The sequence below is a fragment of the Podarcis melisellensis genome, assembly GCF_964234715.1.
Source record: "Podarcis melisellensis genome assembly, chromosome: 11".
Classification (NCBI taxonomy): domain Eukaryota; kingdom Metazoa; phylum Chordata; class Lepidosauria; order Squamata; family Lacertidae; genus Podarcis; species Podarcis melisellensis.
The window spans coordinates 61,523,402-61,546,487 of record NC_138543.1 but is presented as its reverse complement, the minus strand read 5'-3'; the positions used below and the strand labels follow the sequence as shown (position 1 = coordinate 61,546,487).

The 23,086-nt window shown below is 49.1% G+C and overlaps 1 protein-coding gene across 1 annotated transcript in view; it reads right to left on the bottom strand.

Moving 5' to 3' along the window:
- The window catches only part of CNTFR (ciliary neurotrophic factor receptor), a 430,483-nt gene extending 429,044 nt beyond the window's left edge, over window positions 1-1,439 (bottom strand). The window contains exon 1 of the mRNA XM_081929951.1: window positions 1,321-1,439. The gene's annotated coding sequence lies outside the window, so the exon portion shown is untranslated. The remainder of the gene's footprint in view (window positions 1-1,320) is intronic.
- Between the last annotated feature and the right edge of the window lie 21,647 nt (window positions 1,440-23,086).

Genomic DNA, 23,086 nt, shown 5'->3' with positions numbered 1-23,086 from the left:
AACTTTTGTTTTTAAAAGTGAGGGTGCCAGACACTTGTGTAATTATTTTCTTAGAATCATCAGCAAGGGAGGGGTGGTTTCTAGGAGTTGGGGAAAGACCCATGTAATTGATGGGGTGGTGCAAGGAGACAGTCAGCCTTGTCCCCACTTTTAAGATTCCCCTGCGATCTATGCCATTAGCCCCATAAAAGCAATCCATGCCCCACAGAGTTAAAAAAATATGGGGGGGCAGGGGCCGGGAGAGGATGACTTTTAAAAGAACGCTCTTTCACAGCTACTCCTTTCCGGGTGCTGAACTGCATCCTTTTCCGAGAAATTCAGGGTCGCTCAAAATCCCCCCACCCGCGACGCTTCCCAGCTCAGAAGTTGCAAAACACCAAGCAGCCCACGAGATTGAAGGGAACAATTGGGGCGGGGGCGGGCAGGACACGAACCTGTTGCTGCCCCACCTCCAGACCCTAGAGCAGATGCCTCCCCCCTCCCTCCACCAGCACTCCGATTTCAAAGGCAGGGACCCCCACCCACCCCAGGACGCACAATAAGCTGCCCGCTCGCGGCTCCGAGGCGCGCCCAGCTCAGCTGCTGCTCTCTCCAGAGTCGCCGGGGCGAAAACCGGGTGGGGGGGGGGGGAGAGAAAGCAGGATCCGAGAAGGGAGGAAGAAAGAGGAAAAGCGGGCGTGGGGGGGGGGGGGAGAGAAAAAGCCGAAGGAAGAGCATTTCCGCTCCGGCTCGATCAATCGGCGCCGGCTAAGAGCTCCCGTGCTTGGGGGTGGGGGGAGAGGGGAGAGGAAAGAGAGAAAAGAAGCCCCGCTCAGCTGTCTGGCCGGAGCAAAGTGGGGGGGCATCTCTCTCTCCCCCACATCTAAGCCCTGGAGGCGCGCTCCCAACCCACCTCCTCCCTCTACAGGGCCGCGAAGAAGCGATCCCCCCTCCCGCTTCGCTCCCTTCTGAACGTCCCTTTTTCGGGGTCCGCGCCAGGAGAGGGGGAGCCGGGGGTGGGGAGCCCCTCCGCGCGCCGGGAAGAAAAGTTTCCATAGCAAGAGGAAAGCAGCGCGGGGGGGGGGCGACAGAGAAGGAGAGGCGACCAAGCAGGAGGGAGGCATCCCCAAATACAGTCCCCAGCTTTACGCACGAACCAATGTGCAAGCTCTCCAAAAAATAATGTATCTAGCATTGCATGCAAGCCGATGCAAATATATTTCTTACACTCCCCCCATTGCACACGCCGCGAAGAGGTCGGTGTTCATATTCCGCCCGCCCCCACCCCCCAAAAAAAATCCCCCCAAACACCTCGCTGCCCAATCTGGGCGCCCCACTCACCGCGCGCGCCCTGCGCCCCCCTCCGCCGCGGGGCTCCCGGCAAGCCAGCGCTGCCCGGCGGCTTCGGCTGCCCGGCGTGGTCGGTGCCCCTGGCGGAGCTTCGGCGGCGGCACTGCTTTCCTGCACCGGCTGCGAAGAGAGCGAGAACGAGAGAGAAGCGGAGCGAGGGAGACGCTCTTTTAAACTCCCCCCCCCACCCGCGCGCGCCCCACCCCCCATGTGACCAGCCGAGGAAGCGAGGGGGGAGGGGAGGAGAGGGGGAGGGAGGGGAGACTGCGCGCACCCCCCCCGGGCACCTCCAAAATCATCTCCCCCTCCCCGCCTCCGGAACTTGCGCGTGAAGCGGCGGCAATCCGGAGCAGGGGGAAGCCAGCCAACCCGGTGCGATCCGGTGGCTGGCTGCAAACGGGGCTTGCTCCCGAGGAAGCGCGCAAAGGGAAGGAGCCGGTTTGCAAGACGGGTTAAGGCGAGCTTACTTCGGAGTAAGCGCTGGCCAAGTGGGCGGTTTGGGCGCCGAGGAAACGCGGCCAAACAGCGTGCGGAGGCTATGGACCGCGATCGCGCAAAAAGCGCGCGCGTAGCAACGGCGGAGGCGCCACAGCTATGCAGGGAGAGCGCCAGTCGCCAGGCAGCGGGTTGCGCGCGCCCCGAATCCACAAACACGCGCTGCCCGGTGCTTTGCTTGTTTACTCGGAAGTAAGGCCGCTCGCTCCTCCGAAGTCAGTGCTCACGAGGATCCTGGCCAAAATGTCCCACGGGGGGGGGACTGAACACGCGTGACACACGGTCTTAAAAGCAGTGTCTTCCGTGGCACAGCGCGCAACGCGGAATACGTCTGCTTGCGTGTAAAGACACGGAGTGTAGACATGCATGTGGACACGGACACTCAGGTGGCGTACCACGCTGACCAGAGAGAGAAGGGAAGCTACAGAACTGCCGGGGGGAGGCGGAGATGCTGACACGAGTCTGCCCATGCATACAAACATACGCAGGCAGAGAAACGTTGATGTGAGAATCGTCGGGCGCAGAGTACCTATTCGCAGGGCAGGGAATAGGGCGGCTACGGCAGGAGCAAGCTACCCCCTAAGAAAGGCCGCCCACATGCAGAGAAAGCCCGGGGAAGGAAGTCACCTTAAGGAGAGAGGGCAGTGCTGTGTAGTGGTTAGAGTGCCGGACTAGGAGCTGGAGAGACCGGGGTTCAAATACGCCTTCGGCTATAAAGCTCAATGCGTGACCTTGGGCCAATTACCTTTCAGTCCAACCACCTCACAGGGTTGTTGTGGCGGTTAAACCATGTACGCCACCTTGAGTTTCATGGAGGAAAAGATGGGGTATAAACGCAAGAAACAAATGCAAGAAACAAACCTTCCTTACTGAATCTTTCAAGTCTGCACGATCAGTCTGAAAGAAGTTCGGCGCGCAGAAGAGTGCAGCGTGGGCGACACGCGTCTGTTGGGGCGATCGCGCCTCACGCCCAGAGCCAGGAGGACTCTGGAGGAATTAATTTATGATCAAACTTCTCCTTCTCTCTCACACACAAGGTTGGCTTCCAAAAAGCAGGTTGCATTCGCACGTGCAAGACCACCAGCTCGGGGACACACGCCCGGACGACCCACGGCCCGCTCGTCCTCCAGGATCGCTCGCCCGCTCTCTCCAATGGCCGGTTTTACAACGCGCACCGGCTACGCGCTTGCCGCCTCCCTGTTTGCAAGCGCAACGGCGAGCCGCGGATGCGGCGCAGCAATGCACCGCGACTGATGCTGGAGAAGCAGCAGGAAGACTCTCCATCCTCGCCCCCGCCCCCCAACTCCGCGCGCTTTGGCATCTGGAACAAAGCCTGCGAGCTGCCAATCAAGGGGGCGGCCGAGGGGAGTTGCCCTGTCCATTTGCAAATCAATACCGGCCTCCAGAGAAAGAACCTTGCATTAAACATGAGCCAGTTCTATGGATGGATGAATGGACTGGGAGGAGGGAGGCTGCAAAGGGGAGAGGCGGGGGAAGGAGCCAGGGCTAAGTATTTTTAAAATTATCTTTCTTTATGGCATTTATAGCCCCCCTTTTTTCTCCCAGGAGGAGGGTCCTCTCCCTCCTCATTTCACAACAACCCTGTGAGGCAGGTTAGAGTGAGAGTGATCGGTCATGCACTGAGCTTCATGGCCAAGCAGGGATTTGAAAGCTGGTTTCTGCCAGGTCTTAGTCTGGCACTCTAACCATTGCACCACGCTGCCTCTGTTTCAGCAAAGAAGAAGAAGAGTTTGTATTTGATATCCTGCCTTTCACTCCCCTTCAGGAGTCTCAAAGTGGCTAACATTCTCCTTTCCCTTCCTGCCCCACAACAAACACTCTGTGAGGTGAGTGGGGCTGAGAGACTTCAGAGAAGTGTGACTGGCCCAAGATCACCCAGCAGCTGCATGTGGAGGAGTGGAGACGCAAACCCGGTTCCCCAGATTACGAGACTACCGCTCTTAACCACTACACCACACTGGCTCTCAAGACAGTGAGGAGGCAGGGATGGCCACCAACTTAAAGGTAAAGGGACACCTGACCATTAGGTCCAGTCACGAACGACTCTGGGGTTGTGGCGCTCGTCTTGCTTTATTGGCCGAGGGAGCCGGCATACAGCTTCCGGGTCATGTGGCCAGCATGACTAAGCCACTTCTGGCGAACCAGAGCAGCACACGGAAACACCGTTTACCTTCCCGCCGGAGTGGTACCTATTTATCTACTTGCACTTTGACGTGCTTTTGAACTGCTAGGTGGGCAGGAGCAGGGACTGAGCAATGGGAGCTCACCCCATCGCGGGGATTTGAACCGCCGACCTTCTGATCGGCAAGTCCTAGGCTCTGTGGTTTAACACACAGCGCCACCCGCGTCCCCTGGCCACCAACATAAAGGTAAAGGTAAAGGTACCCCTGCCCGCACGGGCCAGTCTTGACAGACTCTGGGGTTGTGCGCCCATCTCACTTAAGAGGCCAGGGGCCAGCGCCGTCCGAAGACACTTCCGGGTCACATGGCCAGTGTGACATCGCTGCTCTGGCGAGCCAGAGCTGCACACGGAAACGCCGTTTACCTTCCCGCTGGTAAGCGGTCCCTATTTATCTACTTGCACCCGGAGGTGCTTTCGAACTGCTAGGTTGGCAGGCGCTGGGACCGAGCAGCGGGAGCGCACCCCGCAGCAGGGATTCGAACCGCCGACCTTTCGATCAGCAAGTCCTAGGCGCTGAGGCTTTAACCCACAGCGCCACCTGTGTCCCTGGCCACCAACATACATGGTTTTAAAAGAGCATTAGAGAAATTGATGGAGGAGGAGAGGGCTATTGATGGCTGCCAGCTGCAATGACTATGTTCTTCCTCCAAGGTGGAAGGCAACAATGATAATGCGAGGGGAGAAGGCTTCTGTGCTCAAACCCTGCCAGCAGGTTTCCCACTGAGGCATCTGGTTGGCTACTGTGAGAAGAGGGTTCTGGGACTAGATGAGCCATTGGCAAGATCCAATCAGACTCCTCTGGTATCCTTATGGAACCTCCAGCTACAGGGGCAGTCTATCTCGATTCCTAGTTTCTTAGGGGTATTTGGCTACTGTGAGGAGAGGATGCTAGACTAGATGGGCTGCTGGCCTAATCCAGTGGGATAAATATAAAACATATGTTCAAAAATACAGTAAAGGTTCACTGTCTATGCTAGCATTTGATTGACGTTGGAGTGAGATTGAGTTGAGAAATAAGACTAAGAGCACATATTGATATAGGAAAGTATTAGATGATATGTAAAGAAATATACAATAATAAGAGTACATTCATTTGTAAAAAGAAGGAATATACAACGGGAAAGACAGGAAGTCTAGTGTGTTGGTATGTATATGATTTCGGGGGGATTTGCTTTTGTTTTTTCTCTTTTGTTTCATTTTCTTTCTAGGTATATAAAAGTTGTATATAATTTATGTATACATGTTGGAAATTATATTATAGTAAGTCCTGTAATGTAATATGACAACCTTTACCGATATAATATAAGAATGTTAACAAATAAATAAAATGAAGGGGGGGAGATCAGTGGCGTAGCGTGGGGGTGCAGGGGGGGCCAGCCGCACCGGGCGTAACATCTGGGGGGTTAGGAAAATCCATGGGTTAGGGGGTGCAAATCCATGGGTTAGGGGGCGCAAATTACTTGCCTTGCCCCGGGTGCTGATAACCCACGCTACGCCACTGGGGAAGATGGACCACTGGCCTAATCCAGCAGGCTCTTCTCCAAATCAATGATTCGTAGAATTGCAGAGTTGGAAGGGACCCCCGAGGGTCTTTGGACAAATGACCCCCCCCACCCTCTGCTTAAAAACCTTCTTATGTAGTGGTTAGCTGGAGGTGCACAGCTTGAGCATAGAAGCAAGGGGTCCTTTGGTGACCCAGAGGAAAGGGAACCCACACAAGGGGCCACACAGCAAAATGACAGCCCTGAAATGAATTGGGGGTTAAGCCTAATGTCTTAAGCCGCTTCACAGAAGTGGAATTTGCTCATCTCTCGCTCACATGTAACCCAGGACAGCAAAACTTTAATTAGCTGGTGGGATGCCAATTTTAATCAGGGAGGGACAATTTTCATCAGTGGTGCCAACTCTGAAGGTCACACGTTTTATTTACATTTATCCAGAGTGTATTTTGGTGCTGGTGTGTTAAGGTGAAGGCAGTCTTCCCTCTTCCCCTGGGGGGGGGCAGCTTTTCCTTATCAGCTGGCAAAATCTCTCCTGCTTCTGTCAGGAGCTGGAAATGGCACGTCTGTTGAGAGTTTTGCCAATATCCAGAGAGCCCTTCACCCAGATCTGGTAGAGATCTCCTGGCTGCGCAATCCTATGCATTTTTTGTGCAGGAATAAGCACGCTCACCCAGGTACGGATCATCTGGGTGTGACGAGGGAGAATGCCTTACTGCTTTATTTAAAAATGAGGGGGGCAGAGAATCCTTGTTTGCATCTGTGAAATGCTGGAGGATCCTTGATCTCTTTCATTCTGAGCAGGGCTTGGGAGCCTGAAGCCCGGGAGCTAAATAAAACCCTCCAAGTTTATCTGCCTGGTCCTCAGAATTCTCCCCAGGACACACACACACACACACACACACACACACACACACACACACCGCTTTGCACATGAGAGTTTTCATGCTTGGCATCCTTAAAGTCTGAGAATGCCTCTTGCTTGTGTCTGTAGGGGTGTGTCTGTCGAAGTTAACCTATTGCACAAAACTAAGATTGACATTCGTCGCTCCGCTCGCTTTACCTCTGCCCCACCTGCAACGGGCATGTGGCTCTCAGAACGTTGCCCAGAAGGCAATGTGGCCCTTGGGATGAAAAGGCTCCCCTGCCCTTGATTTGGAGATTTCACAGAAACTTTGCAGGGGGTTGGACTAGATGACCCACAGGGTCCCTTCCAACAGAGAAAGTATTTCCTCTGGCATAAGAACATAATAAGAGCTTGCTAGATCAGGCAAAGCCCCAGGATCTCAGCACCAGAGCCCTCCTCGCTACTCCTGTAGTTTTCAGTAACTGGTACAGTCGTACCTTGGATCCCAAAACACCTTGGCTCCTGAACAAATCTGCTCCCAAACGATTGAAACCTGGAAGTGAGTGCTCTGGTTTTCAAATGATTTTCAGAAACCGAATGATTTTCTGGCATGGCTTCCGATTGGCTGCAGGACACTCTTGCAGCCAATCGGAAACCACGCTTTGGTTTCTGAACGTTTTGGAAGTCGAACGGACTTCTGGAACGGATTCTGTTTGACTTCCAAGGTATGACTGCATTTGGCAGCATTGCTGCAGAGCAGAGCCATCGCGGTTGGGAGCCAGTTATGGCCCTCTCCTTCTCCAAGAATTTGTCCAATTTGCTTTTAAAGCCATCTGAGTTGGTGGCCATCTCTGCCACTATGAGCAAGTGAATGCTTAACATTGTTGCCCTATAATTTGTAAATGTAGATTAAGAGTTACCCTGTTTCAAAAGGTCACCTTGGTGAGATTTTAAGATACTATTCCCGAGGCAGTGAGAGATTTGACTTTCTTGGGCTCCATGATCACTGCAGATGGTGACAGCAGTCACGAAATTAAAAGACGCCTGCAATGTCAAACCTAGACAGCATCTTAAAAAGCAGAGACATCATCTTGCCAACAAAAGTCCGTATAGTTCAAGCCATGGTTTTCCCAGTAGTGATGTATGGAAGTGAGAGCTGGACCATAAAGAAGGCTGATCGCCCGAAGAATTGATGCTTTTGAATTCTGGTGCTGGAGGAGACTCTGGAGAGTCCCATGGACTGCGAGAAGATCCAACCTCTCCATTCTGAAGGAAACCAGCCCTGAGTGCTCACTGGAAGGACAGATTCTGAAGCTGAGGCTCCAATACTTTGGCCACCTCAGGAGAAGAGAAGACTCCCTGGAAAAGACCCTGATGTTGGGAAAGATGGAGGGCACAAGGAGAAGGGGACGACAGAGGACGAGATGGTGGGACAGTGTTCTCGAAGGTACCAGCATGAGTTTGACCAAACTGCGGGAGGCAGTGGAAGACAGGAGTGCCTGGCATGCTCTGGTCCAGGGGGTCACGAAGAGGCGGACACGACTAAACAATGGCAACATTCCCAATATTAAAAGGACTTATGAAGGTGGGAAGCTGCATCACAGATGAGGCGGCATTTCCCCTTTCCTTGCAAGATGATGCCTGCTAAGAAACAGATGGTTTCTCATCTAAAATACAAAGTATGCTTCTTGCATTAGATTTATTAGTCCTTGGGTTTTTTTTTATCAGTATGCACATCTCATAGATGGGTTCCTTGACTGAGGCTGCTCCTAGCACCACCCAGGCATGGCTGCTGTGTCCTGCACTGCAAGCAGAATTGTAATGGGCTTTCCACACTTACTGGCAGCCTTGTGCTTTTTCCGTGTGCGCCTCCCCCAGTGCTCCAGCCACATCAGCAGGCGTGATGTCACTGCTGTGCTTGTAGCCAGTGCTGAAGAAGAGCATCTGCTGGGTCCATCTAGTCCAGTACCCTGTTCTTACAGTGGCCAACCAGGTGCCTTCATAGGTTACCTGCAAGTAGGATCTGAGCAGAAGAACACTGTGATGGCCTGGGAATCCGATTCAGAGGCTGAACCGGAGGAATCTCAGCCTGCACAGGAGTCCCCGCCTCCAGGGCTGGCTGAACTGGGGCAGGGCCTTGATTCTGCAGCGCCTGCACCTGTGCCGGATCCTCAGGAGCAGGCACCAGGTGAATCCATTCTGGCTCCGGAGGTGGTTGAGGACTCAGTGCCTACAGGTGAGTCTCCCCCTGCAGTGGCATAGCGTGGGTTGTCAGCACCCGGGGCAAGGCAAGTAATTTGCGCCCCCTAACCCGTGGATTTGCACCCCCTAACCTGTGGATTTGCGCCCCCTAACCCTAACCTCCAGATGTTGCATCCGGTGTGGCTGGCCCCCCTTGCGCCCCCACGCTACGCCACAGTCCCCCTGGGCCCAGTAACCCTCCAGCCTCTCCTGAGCTGCAGAGGCTCAGGGCAGAGAGGCAGAGGGAACTGGTTTCTCCCAGGAGGAGTGCTCGCCTTAAGGCCGGAAGAGGCGGGTCACCTGGGGGCCGGGACTGCCCCTGGCCTCAGAGAAGATAAAGGCCAGTCAGCCCGGTCCCAGGTTGCGGGAGCAACGTCGTTGAAGAGCTGTTTCGGCCAGCACCCAGTCCTGTTTCCCCCAGAGTTCCTGTCCTTGCCCGGTTTCTCGCTGTGGACCCCGCGTCGCCCGTGGAGGGCTGTCTGCTGACCCTCGACTCAGGTCCTGGACCTCGCCCCATGGTAACCTCCCCCCTGGACCAGCACAAACACTCTCCCCTCCTGTGGTTTCCAGCAACTGGTATTTGGAGGCATCACTGCCTCTGACTGTCATAATGGCTAGTAACCATCAATGGCCTCAATGAATTTGCCCATCCTCTTTTGAAGCCATCCAAGTTGGTGACCATCTCTGCCTCCTGTGGCAGGGAGTTCCACAGTATAACTATGTCCTGCATGAAGGAGGATTTAAAATGAGCATACATACACTATAACCAGTGTGTGTGTGTGTGTGTCAGAGAGAGAACTAAAACAGTATATTAGGTAAAGGGTAAAGGGACCCCCTGACCATTAGGTCCAGTCGTGGCCGACTCTGGGGTTGTGGCGCTCAACTTGCTTTATTGGCCGAGGGAGCCAGCGTACAGCTTCCGGGTCATGTGGCCAGCATGACTAAGCCACTTCTGGCGAACCAGAGCAGCGCACAGAAACGCTGTTTACCTTTCCCGCCGGAGTGGTACCTATTTATCTACTTGCACTTTGAGGTGCTTTTGAACTGCTAGGTTGGCAGGAGCAGGGACCGAGCAACAGGAGCTCACCCTGTTGCGGGGATTCAAACCATCAACCTTCTGATCAGCAAGCCCAAGAGGCCCAGTGGTTTAGACCACAGCGCCACCCATGTCCCTAAACAGTATATTTCTATAATGTTAATTTATTATGGTGCTATAGCACTATACTAAAGAAATGCTTATAAAAAAAAATAGAAAATATTTTTTCCCCTAAAGCTTTCTAATCACTGCAGTTTTTACAACATGATTAATGGCAGTGGACACAAAGGGTTTCTGTTGTATTATAGCATCACGGCTTTTATAAAGCTGTACTTCCATTTCACATATATCCTATTTCCCCAAAACAGCAAGACTGGCGCTTGGGGAAGACGTGTTGCTTCAGCAACGAAGTAGTTCAGATTGGGAGCTGGAGTCTCTACTCCTTCCTGGCTCCCCACCAGGCCTTGATCCAAGCATGTGTTTCCATCTGCTTACGTAAGGGAAAGCTTGCAGCTCATTGGAAGAGCCATTACTATGCAGGCAGAAGGTCCCAGGTGAAGCCTGTTGAAATTCCCTCTTCTAGCTAGAGCATTATTGAAGATGCAGGCTCCCTGTTGCCTTTTTCATCTGCTTCCCCCTCTCCCTGCAACCTGCAATGTGGAAGGAAGGATCTGTACCCCTTCAGGTGTTCTACTCACATCTAAAAGCAACTCACAAGTGGGAAGTGTGCAAATCAGTGTGCCTCAGCTTCACCCCCCCCCATGAGTTGGCCAGCAAACTCCTGAACATGCAGGGAGTCTATGGGTTGAGAAGACTCCCCACTTCAGAAGGTCACCTTCCACGTTCACAGAGAGAGAGAAGGGGATGGGTCGTGTGGGGGATTTTGCGTGCTCCTCTCCTCCGTTCAGAACCCCTGGCCTACCTGGCGGCAAGTCAATACGTCAAGTCCAAAGTTCAAAGACCAGGAGTCACTCCACGCAAGGAAAGTCCAAAGCACGGGGAACGCAACGCAGGGTCAGTCCAAGGAAGCCAGATCTGAAGTCCAGCAGTGTTCCACAGAGGTCCAGAAGTGTGCTGGGCCCGAGGGTAACCCGTGAAACACAGTCCAGGACCAGTCCAGAATCCAAAGGGTAGGAGTCAGTCCGACAGGGCCAAGGCAGGACACGAGGCAGGAAACCAGGCAAGGACAGGCACAAGATCTCAGGCAGGTTCTGGCAAACAGCACTGTTGCTCCCGCAACCTGGGCTGGGTCCAACAGCCTTTTATCTCTGATGGGGTAACAGCTGGTCCTGATCCCACGGCGACTCACCTCCCTGTTTTGCCCGAAGGCGAGCGCTCCTCCTGCGAGTCCTCAGGTCTCTCCTTCTCTCAGACCTTCGTCTCTGCAGCTCGGGAGATGTTGGTGGGTGACTAGACCCAGGGGCTGCCTCAGCCTCCCCTGACCCAACCGGTAGTGGAGCGGTACTTCCGGGTTTCGGCGGCCCATAACCCAAAAAAAGCAACCTGAAGCGTCTATAACCCAAGGTATGACTGTATTCTGTTGGGAGGCGCACCGAAGATACTCAAACTCAGGACACAAGGGAGAAACATGCTAAGAGGAAGGCATGCTTGGCAAATCCACACGGTGATCAACTCCCACCCGAAAACCAATATCCCAATTGTGGAAGGACGTGTGGATCCAGAATTGGCCTCCACGGTCACTTACGGACTCATTGTTCAAACCATGTTTATGGAAGACAATCTTACTCTGCTATGAGGGATCGCCAAAGAAGAAAAAGACTTCCTTCCCCATCCTCTGCTTGCCCCAGTGTGTCCCAGTCCTGGCTGCACACCTCGCTGGGATTTCCCCCCTCCTCTTTCTCCTCCCTTTTTCCTGCCGTTTAATGACATCCCTAAGTATTTTGCTTTTTAGGGTAATTGAGGTTGAATGTTTAAATACCAGCAAAGTGTTCAAGTTTACTGCTCTGAGCCTTCCAGATGGGGACATGTAGAAACTCCTAAAAGAGTTGAGGCTATAAAGAAACAGAGGGTACATTTCATCATATGTCGTGAAATGTAGGATGGTTCAAAATTTCTGGGAAATGATTTATAATAACCTTTGTTAAAAAACCAGAAACCTTTTTATTAGGTATTGTAGGAGCAGAGATTTCCAAAGACCAGAATACCATAAATGGTTTATGTATGCTACGATGGCCACCAGGAAGCAGTCCCAACCAAAGAGTGGCAAACCAAGTTAATGGACTATGCTGAAATGGTGAAACTAACTGGAAAGCTCAGAAATCAAGACAAGAAATTTTTGCAAAAGTATTATAAACATTGGCAGGATTTTAAGAACACTTGTTTGTTGCTGTTGTATTCGTTATTGTTTGTTGAAAATTTAATAAAAAATAATATTAAAAAAAACAAAACGAAAAGAGTTGAGGCTGGAGCCTGAGTATTCTTTGACTGATCTTCCGGTTTGCAAGAAACATTGCACAAACAACTTAAGAAGAGCCTTCACTCCCTTCTTGTTCCCTGGTGGGGAGGCCCCGTTTTGTGCTTCGCCTCAGGTGCCCAAATGCCTTGGGCTGGCCCTGCTGGCTAGTCACTTGCCTGCAAATCATTTGCTCCCATGACCATTGCGCCACCCCAGCCCAAATGTTCAAATATATAAATGATGTCACATAGAGGAGGGAGAAAGGTTGTTTTCTGCTGCTCCAGAGAAGCAGACATGGAGCAATGGATCCAAACTACAAGAATGAAGATTCCACCTAAACATTAGGAAGAACTTCCTGACAGTAAGAGCTGTTTGACAGTGGAATTTGCTGCCAAGGAGTGTGGTGGAGTCTCCTTCTTTGGAGGTCTTTAAGCAGAGGCTTGACAACCATATGTCAGGAGTGCTCTGATGGTGTTTCCTGCTTGGCAGGGGGTTGGACTCGATGGCCCTTGTGGTCTCTTCCAACTCTATGATTCTATGATTCTATGAAATGGGAGAGAGGGAGGCAAGACTGCTGCGGCGTTCCTGATTTCCCAGGCCTAAGCTCAGAGCCTTCCGTTCAGAAGCAGACAGGTGACGTCACGCTGCTTCTGCCTGAGAGTCTTCTGAAAAGATCTCCCAGCCCCCAGGACACCTTCTGGTTGCTAAGAGCACAGTGCCAGGTGGATGGGGCCTAGGGGCCTGGGGGAAAGGAGCTGCTTGAAATTCCACCCAGGCCCTGGGCTCTCCACAGCCAAAGCACATTGTCTTGGGAGGTTTGTTGCCTCCTTTGAACACAGAAGGTGGGGAGAAAGAACTCTGCCCAAAGGGAAAAGGAGCACTGGAAATAGATTTGCAGCTGGAAAGAGAGACGGCAGAAAAACTCACCCAGCATCCAGGGACGCCTTTGTCACACCAACTTGCAAGCCACTCAGCTCGATGAAGAGGCGTTCAGAGTGGCTTGCCACATTCGACAAGCAGTTTAAAGAGTCTGAGGCATGCCCAAATGAAGCCACATGCAAAAACAGCAGAGGCAAAACGATAAGCTGCCAAATGATGCTTGAGGGAGTTGGGTCTGTTTAGCCTGGAGAAGAAGAGGTTGAGAGATGAGATGATCGCCATCTTCAAATATTGGAAGGGCTGTTGCTTAGAAGGTGCAACAAGCTTGTCTTCTGCTGCTCTGGAGGGTAGCGCTCAAACAAGTGGATTTAACTTGCAAGAAAGTAGATTCAGACTAAACGTTAGGAAGAACTTTCTGGCGGTAAGAGTCGTTTGACAGTGGAAGGGACTCCCTTGGAAGTAGGTGCTCTCTCCTTTGTTGGAGAGGTTAAATGGAGGTTGGGTGGCCATCTGTCAGGGATTTGGCACTGCAGAAGCTTGAGCTAGATGCCCCTTGTTGTTCATTCCAGCTCTACAATTCTATGGTTCTATTACTTTAGCCTTGCCTCCCAAAGCTCTTCCCAGCCGCCAACAGAAAGGTTTCATGGTGCTTGCAGAAGACGGATGACAACGGTGGGCTCCTGGGTATGTAAGAAAGTAAAAAACTTATGGGAAACGATATATAATGAGATGAAAAAGATGTTGAAATATACATTTTTTAAAAGACCAGAAGCATTTTTACTTGGTATTATAAGTGAGGACATTAACAGACAGGATATTAAACTGTTTTTATACACAACAACAGTGGCAAGAGTATTGTTGGCCCAGAAATGGAAGCAAGAAGAAATACTGACGAAAGAAGAATGGCAGACAAAATTAATAGACTATGCAGAATTGGATAAAATGACAGGAAGGATTTGAAACCTGCGGGACCAGAGATTCACAGAAGATTGGAAGAAATCTACGAACTATTTGAAGAGCAACTGTAATCAACAAATTATGCTAGTAGGACCGCAAGACGTTTTGTAGGGAGAAATATATGAAATATTGCAAAGAAGAGAAAGAAGAGAGATATTAGTTATGATATTTCTGTAATAGTGAAAGTAAGAAATGTAAATTAAGTGGAAAAGATTGGAAAATTTTCAGATGTGATTGATGGTAGTCAAAAAACATTGTATAAGATATGTTGTATAAGTATGTTTAATAATTTTTGGAAATGATATGTTAAAAAAACCAATTAAAAAATTAAAGAAAAAAGAAAAAAAGACAATGTTGGGCTCTGTCACCTTTCCCTCAAGAGTGAGCGCCACAAGCCAGAGCTGAGACACTGAGCACAGTTTGAGATCTTATGAATCACAAAGACTTTCTCAGCAAGGAGCTCTCAGGAGATGCTGGAAACTGTGCAGGCTTTGATGGCAAGAGATGCTCCTAAAAACAGGCAGGATCCTGCCCACAGAGGACTTCAAAGCTCCTTGCAGGTTGCCCACAAATGGCCACAAAAAAACTTCTCCTCTCACATAGACAGACCAGTTTGCTCCCCTTTCCTTTCCCTTCTCCCTTCCATAACACCAACACAGACATGGAGCCACCACGAGGAAAGGCCTTCTCTGGCCACACTTCCATTGAGAAGCACCAGTTCTCGGTGTTGTTCTGCAGTTCTCAAGCATGAGTGCCACTTTGAGCTCCTTAGAGGAAAGGTGGAATAGAAATTTGTTGCTGGCACCTGTCTGTCTCGAGAGACAATGGAGTACGCCTCTGGGGGTGAAGCTAAAATGCTGCAGCACTGAAGATGCTCTCGGCCTCACTGGTGTTGTCCAAAGGAAAGCAGAACAATATGTTTGGCAACTGGGCAAAATGCAATAACGAAATGTGGACCCTGTGTGATGGCCTGGGACTTAGGCTCGGACTCGGAACCAAAGGAGTCTCAGTCTACACCGGATCTTTTGCCTCAGGCATCACCTGAACCAAGTCTGGGGCCTGATCCTGAAGAGTCCCAGTCCGCACAGGTTCCCCTGCAACAAGCACCAGCTGGGCTGAGTCAGGGGCCTGAGCCTGCCCTGGCTCTAGATGCGGGGATGACATCATTGCCTTCAGCTGGGCCATCACTTACAGCTGCTGGGAGGCTGAGGCAGCCTCTGGGTCTAGTAACCCACCAACGTCTCCCGAGCTGCAGAGACTCAGGTCTGAGAGAAGGAGAGACCTGAGTACTCGCAGGAGGAGTACTCACCTTCGGGCAAGACAGGGAGGTGAGTCGCCAAGGGATCAGGATCGGCCATTACCCCGACAAAGATAAAAGGCTGTCGGACCCCGCCCCAGGTTGCAGGAACAACATTGCTGTTTGCCAGATCCTGCCTGAGATCCTGTGCCTGACCTTGCCTGGTTTCCTGCCTTGGCCCTGTCAGACTGACTCCTAGTGGAACTTTCAGATTCTGGACCGGTCCTGGACCGCATTGCTCGGGTTAACCCTTTGGCCATGCACAACCTGTAAGCTATTAGGTGGGCAACTCACTCTCCTGCTTGCTGCCTCTGCAACCCACACCAGCCCATCTTTGCTCTGTGTTTTGCAACCTGCGTATGCAGGTAAAGGCACCCCACATGCTAGAGAAGTTGGAGCCTCTCTCCATCCCGCTGCCCTGGCTTCTGCGGCGGATCAGAGACAGGGTTGTTTTTGCCTCCGATTCCCCCCAGAGGGTTGCAGCAAACCCATCATCTTACAAGGACGGACAGTCGCCAGCAGATCTGCGCTGACCTTTAACTGTGCTTCTGTGGAAATGCAAGACATAAAACTTGTTGCTGTTCCATTTCCACGTGGAGACAGAGCCCATCTTTCCTTCTAGACACGGAGAGAGAATTTTGCTGGGGGTGGGCAAAGCAAATGCAAAGGAATTATTTTTAAGAAATAGACAGGACTGTTCATGAGCCTTGAAATCTCCGTGGTTGTGGGGAGATCCAAGGAGTTTGGGGGGCAATTTGACACTGCTGCTTCTTTTTAAACAACAGAATTTTGATCAGCACTGCTCAGATGTACAACGATTTTGGCTAGGAAAGGAATTGAAAATAAAACTGCTGGTATCCCAATGTTATAGGAATCTATGGAGTTATTGCATTTGGAATAGTGTGTGCCGTTCTGGTCGCCTCGCCTCAAAAAGGAGATTGTAGAGTTGGAAAATTGTGGGTCAAATGATCAAGGGGATGTAGCGACTCCTCTATGAAGAAAGGTTGAAACATTTGGGACTTAGCAGTTTAGAGAAAAGACAAGTAAGAGGCGACATGACGGGAGTTTATAAAATGATGCCTGGCCTGGAGAAAGTGGATACAGTATTTTCCTCCCTCCGTCTCTCCTGACACTAGAATTTGGGGACACCCAGTGAAGCTGAATGTTGGAAGATTCAGGACAGATAAAATAAAGGAGTTCCTTATGCAGCACGTAGCAAAACTGTGGAACTCCCTGCCACAGGAGGCAGAAATGACCAACCACTTGGATGGGTGTAAAAGAGGATTAGACAAATTCATGGGGAGTGCAATGCCCCTCGGCACCATCGGGGAGGGGGGTACCTCCGCTGCTGCCCCCCTGGACCCCTGCCGCGCACCCCCCCCCCACTGTGACAGGTGCCACTGGGCAAGCTCAGTTAGTAGAGCATGAGACTCCTAGTCTCAGGATACAATACAATAATCTTTATTGTCATCGTCCCATACAGAACAACGGAATTGAAAAAACCAACAAGCCAGCTATCCCAACCTGGTTAACCCCCTAAAAACTCTGATACCCCATTTTAAAAATACAGTATGCTCCCACAGAGACTCCTTACACTGTGTTTAAAACCAAAATTGCATTTGGAAAGAAACTGTTTCTCAGGCGGCTACTCCTAGTCTTTATAAAACTGTACCTTCTTCCAGAAGGCAAAAGCTGAAAGAGATCATTTCCGGGGTGCGCACTATCCTGCGCAATCTCTGCAGCTTTCTTATGGCACCTGGAAGCATAGATTTGATCCAAGGTGGGAAGAGCACACCCAATTATTCTCTCCACAGTCTTTACAACCCTGGACAGCATTGTTTCCCCCCTGACCATGCAGCTCCCAAACCACACACACAGACCATAAGTTAATACACTCTCAACAGTACAATGGTAAAATGCCATCAACAGGTCCTTTGAGAGTTTGTTTTTCTGGAGGATTCTCAGAAAATATAACCTCTGCTGTGCTCTCTTCATCAGGGTTCTTTGCTCTTTTCTCCCCAGGTTAGGTCACCTCTCAACTCCATTCCCAGGGCAATGTGTTTGAGCCCCGTTCAGGGCAAAAAGATTCCTGCATTGCCGAGAGTTCGACTAGATGACTGCGGGGTCCCTTTCAACTCTACAGTTGTGTGATTCTACAGTTTGGTGGCCTAACTGAGCTCCTTGCAAGCATGGCAGGATAGAAGCGTGCCATATTTGACAGGCAGGATCCTGGGCCAGTTCCTGGAGATAAGCTGCTGGGCTAACTGTGCAACCAGCAAACCCTCCAGCAAGCCAGCGTGCATCACAAGAGGTGCAGGAGCGAATTGTGACAAGTTCCTGGGGTTGTGGTGGAGAAACTGGAGGAATTACCTGCAAAAGGAGTGTTCGCTTCTTTATATGAGGTGGGGAAGTGGGTGGGTGAGTCTCAAAAGTAAAGTAACAAACGTCTTAGTTCTCTGGAAACGGGGATTATATTGGAAGCGTGAAAAAGAAAGAAAGAAAGTCACACGCCATCTGGATGGCGATTCTGACTGGGAAACGCAATTCCTTCCAGTTTCCATGCAGGAACCAAGTCTTCAGGCAAACCTCTGAGCTGCTTGAAACGCTCCTATTCCTTTATTTTTAAAAATGCAAATTTGCGTCTAAATCTCAACATCCTCTCCCCCCACCACTGAAACCTAATGAAGTGTTTTAAGTTGGTTTTAATTTATACAAAATGATTTCCTCTAGGCTTTCTGTGTTGTTGTGTGTGTGGTTTTTTTGGTGTGTGCATTCAAAAAGAGAGTGAAATATCATGATGTGGCAAACATCAATATTTCTGGAAAAGACAGGGATGAGAAACAAGTTGTTTTTCTTGGTGGAATCAGTAATGAGGATTAGGAGTGTTTTGCAAGTCACAAGGATGCTTCCTGGGGCTGGAGGAGTCTTTTCTGCAAAAACTTCAGACTAGGAGCAAGGGCCGCTGCGTTGAACAAGACGCATTTCTGGAGTGGGCGCGTAGAGGGCTCTGATAAGAGTGTCTAGTAGTCCTGAAAATTCACCTAGGCACAGATCCCCTATGGGGTGCCAGCATCTCTCATGGATACCACAAAACCTCTGTGCTCCTCTGTGCTCACGGCCTCTTTGGCCCTGAGTGCCACCCGCTTCGTTGTAAGATACTGTGAATCTCCAGATCCGTAGCCCTGGAAAATGCATCTATCTCAGGGCTGGAAGTTTGGGTCCAACTCCATCATCTGAAAGGGGTTTGCATGGGTTCCCTGCAACGTTCAGGGGTGTCCCGGAATACTTTTCTGGTGTGTTTGTGACACAACTCCTGAAACGACAGATTGTCCTTCATGTGAGTTAATGCTGCGTAGGCATTCCTGATGGAGAAAAACGGTCTCTAATTTTAGAGACACTGACATCACCCCTCACAGACAAGATCCATGTTGTTGGCATTCTTCTGTCTCGAGAAACAATGGAGGAGTCCGCCTTTGGGGATGAGGTCAAACTGTTGGAAGGTTGTAGTGCTTGCTGTGGCTGTATAGACCAATACAGGAGAGACATGTTTTGTTGCAGCTGGGGCAGGTAGGCGCCTGGTTGTGTTGCTGCAGATGCACCGTAGTAGTAGTAGTAGTAGTAGTAGTAATAATAATAATAATAATAATAATAATAATAATAATAATTTATTTACATCCCGCTCATCTGGCTGGGTTTCCCCAGCCACTCTGGGCGGCTTCCAGCAAAATATTAAAATACAGTAGTCTATTAAACATTAAAAGCTTCCCTAAACAGGGCTGCCTTCAGATGTCTTCTAAAAGTCTGGTAGTTGTTGTTCTCTTTGACATGTGGTGGGAGGGCGTTCCACAGGTTGGGTGCCACTACCGAGAAGGCCCTCTACCTGGTTCCCTGTAACGTGGCTTCTTGTAGTGAGGGAACCACCAGAAGGCCCTTGGAGCTGGACCTCAGTGTCTGGGCAGAACGATGGGGGTGGAGATGCTCCTTCAGGTATACTCGGCCGAGAAATGCCCTGGTCCTGAATGGGGTAACTGTGCTCCTGAAGGACCAGGTGCACAGCCTGGGAGTCATTCTGGACTGTCGTTCAGCCCAGACACTGAGGTCCAGCTCCGAAGGCCTTCTGGCGGTTCCCTCACTGTGAGAAGTAAGCTTACTGGGAACCAGGCAGAGGGCCTTCTTGGTGGTGGCGCCTGTCCTGTGGAACGCCCTCTCCTCAGATGTCAGGGAAATAAACAACTTTCTGACTTTTAGAAAACATCTGAAGGCAGCCCTATTTAGGGAGGTTTTTACTGTTTGATGTTTTATTCTGTTTTTAATGTTCTGTTGGGCACCTCCCACAGTGGCTGGGGAAACCCAGCCAGATGGGCAGGGTATAAATAAATTATTATTATTATTATTTCTCTTCCCTATGCTCCTCCCAGCCATCATTCTTCCTCTGGCCACTGCTATGGATACAAGGCCTGTCTGTCTGTCTGCAGGCACTGCGGTCATCTGCAAGGGATTCCTTGATGTTGCTAGCCTTCATGCCACATGAAGACATCTTTGTAATACAGCAGAGTTGGTCTACACAGCGGCGCAGTACCTGAAGCCAGCTTCTCATAGAGCACATCTTTGGGAATCGCGCCATCTTCCATTCTGCCATCTCCCCTCACATACAGGTTCCATGCATTGCTGCCTGGTCCAGCTATGCTTTCCTGCCCAAGACCCTTTCCACAATCCTTGCTCAGTACTTTTTCAATGTGGAATAAAAGTTCCCTGTTCGCCTACCTCTCTGACAATTCAAGTTAACAAAAAACAAGGGGAATTAAAAACAACAACAGAAGAAATAAGTAATTACAGTCCTTTTCAGGATCCAAAACTGACAATGGGGCTATTGAGACTGCAATCCCGTAAGAACTAACCTGGGACCAAGCCCTGCGGAACTTCAGAATGACTTCTGAACAGACATGTATACTATTGGATTCTCAGAAAAACCAATTAAGGACCACTTTAGAAGTGTTTCCTCACCAGTCCCTTTGTCCTTGTCACCAGGAAGCAGCAGGACAGGCAGAATCTAATCGAGGGCTCAGAAGCTCTTAAGAACTTCCAAGTTGGACAGGCTGGGGCTGAAATTGGGTTTTATTGCAAGGAGAGAGAGAGAAAGAAACTTCCGTATTTGAGGCCACTCCATTTGGCTTATCAGCTATGCTGATTGGCAAAGGCTCTCCAAGGTTTCAGTAAAGGGCAATCTCCCCCCCCCCCAATTAAATATTTTCTGTTTACAATTTAAAATGTTCATTTTAAATCCTTAAGATATCAATGACTTCCCTTCTTCTTTTTCCATGGTTCATTTTCTATATCATAAATCCCTGCGTATTTTACAGAAACGATACCATTCAGTATTCCATCATTGCATCCATCAAAACTGATTTACACTGCTGAATTTGTCTTAATGCTGCCAGCGTTTTCAGCTGTACACATTTATTTCCAATATATTCAATAAACGTTTCCCAATCTTCTTTAAACGTATGCTCTTCTTGTTCTCTTATACTATATGTTAAGTCTGCAAGTTGCACGTATTCCATCAGTTTAAGTTGTCGTTCTTCTTTAGTTGGGACCTCCCTCATTTTCCATTTTTGGGCTAACAAAACACGGACCGCAGTAGTAGCATACATAAATAACATTTTTTGACACCTGGGAATTTCAGTCTGAATTATCCCCAACAGAAAGGACTCTGGGCGTTTTTTGAGAGGGGAGGAAGTACTTTTAAACATTTTTTTTCAATTCATTATGAATCATGTCCCAACACTCATTTAAGGAAAGGGCAATTCATGATCCTTTTGTAGAGTTTCCAAGGGTTGAACCAAGAGCTTTCTACAGGCAGAGAATGCTCTATCAAATAGCACCAAGCCTTCCTCTCTTCCTAAGCAGCACTGCAAGCCAGGTGTGGAGAACAAAACAGAAAACACTTGAATGCAATGATCTGATGGCTTTGTCTCAATTCTCTGCAAAAAGGTGAGCTCAGAAAAGTGGCCCTTCCAGAGAGCAGCACATGGGTCGAAGCAACCTGCGGAGGTCTCCTCACGAGAAGCTCCATGAAGTCAAAGGAATCCTGAGCAAAAGATGAAACTCAGCAGCCTCACCCAGCCGTGAAACTGTTGACAGTTTCTGAATGATGTTAAATAAGTTGGAGTTCTTGTTATTAAATATGCCAAGAAAAAAGCACACCAAGAACTCCGGCCAATGTAAGTTTCAATAGTGGGAGTGATCCCTACTCACAAGTCCATAGTAAGGAGTAACAAAAACGAATCCATTCCAAAGTATGTATTCTGACAAGGATTACAAACTCAAATAGAGATTACAAACTCTAACAGAGATTACAGACTCAAACTCATATAGATATGTATAACACAATAATTCGTTACAAAGATTTTCTCTTTTTCACTCAACAATAATGTTGATCCTCATAATTTATCAGCTTGCAGATGGAGACTCAGTTTCAATCATAGAGCAGAAATCCGAAGTCAACTATGGATTAGAAACCAGGAAAGGTTATGTTATGTTATGTAACCTTGGGCATGGTCGGCCAATTGGTGTTAAAGAAGGACAGAACTTTCTTTATGTATGCTACAACAGCAGCAAGAATACTCATTGCGAAGTATTGGAAGACACAAGATCTACCCACCTTGGAAGAATGGCAGATGAAAGTGATAGACTATATGGAATTGGCGGAAATGACTGGCAGAATCCGCGACCAGGGAGAAGAGTTGGTGGAAGAAAATTGGAAGAAATTTAAAGACTATCTGCAGAAACATTGTAAAATTAATGAATGTTAAAATGATGTTGGATTGAAAATAAGTGGCACTAGCAACAAAGTTAACAAGAATATGCAAAAATGGATTGATAATACATGAAAATATATAGTTATAATATGTTAAGATTTAGAGTTAAGATAAATGAAAGAGGGTAAGGATTTGCTGATTTGATTACGTAAATGGGAATACAAAAAGGGGAGGTGTGAGGAGGTCAAGGAAACAAGCAAATGAGTTTAAAGATACTAAAAAATGGATTTGTTTTTAATTTTTTTGTATCTTGTAATTTTTGTTTTTTTATTTCGTTTCTCTTTTTTCCTTTTTATGTATTTTTGTAATTCTTGTATTTTTTCTTATTTTTTTCTTTCTTACATGTTTTCTTTTTATTCTGTAAACTTTTGTTTTTTGTGAAATCTCAATAAATATTCTAAAAAAAAATAGAAACCAGGAAAGGGCCCTGTTTCAATGTATTCACCTTCATCAGCTGGAAGTATCAAATATTACATGAAAATACATATAGATTCTACTATTGAAACTTACATAGGCCTAAGTTTTTGGATGATGGCATGGTGGCTGATTTAAATTGCAAAGCGTTTGCGCCATCAGGCAGCCTCAGAAGCCGGGCAATGAGGCCTTGGGTGGGTTTTGGGTGGGGTGGACACCAGGAAGTTTATTGCCACGACTGTGCCATCCTGGGCAATCTCATCACATTATCGAAATGATTAAACACAGAGAGACTTCCCCCTCTGTCTGCAACATTGAGTGGATGTGATGGCAATGTAGATTGCACGCAATTGACAAAGGGGGTATTGATTAACCCAGTCCATCAAAGGGCCAAACGACATGCAATGATTATCATTGATGTACCGTTAATGCAAAATGCCAAGTTTCCCCCTTTTATTTATATTTATTTATTTATTTGCTTCAGAGAGAACTGATGACAGCAGCAGCAGCAGCAAATGGACTATATATCTGCCCGTAATAGGCATCCAAGTTATTATGGACAGCGCTCAGAAAATACATTCCGTTCCTAAGCATTATGAAAAGGACTGAGCCTTGACCTTAAGTGTGGGCTGGTGGGGCCCTGAGCCCCTGTCTA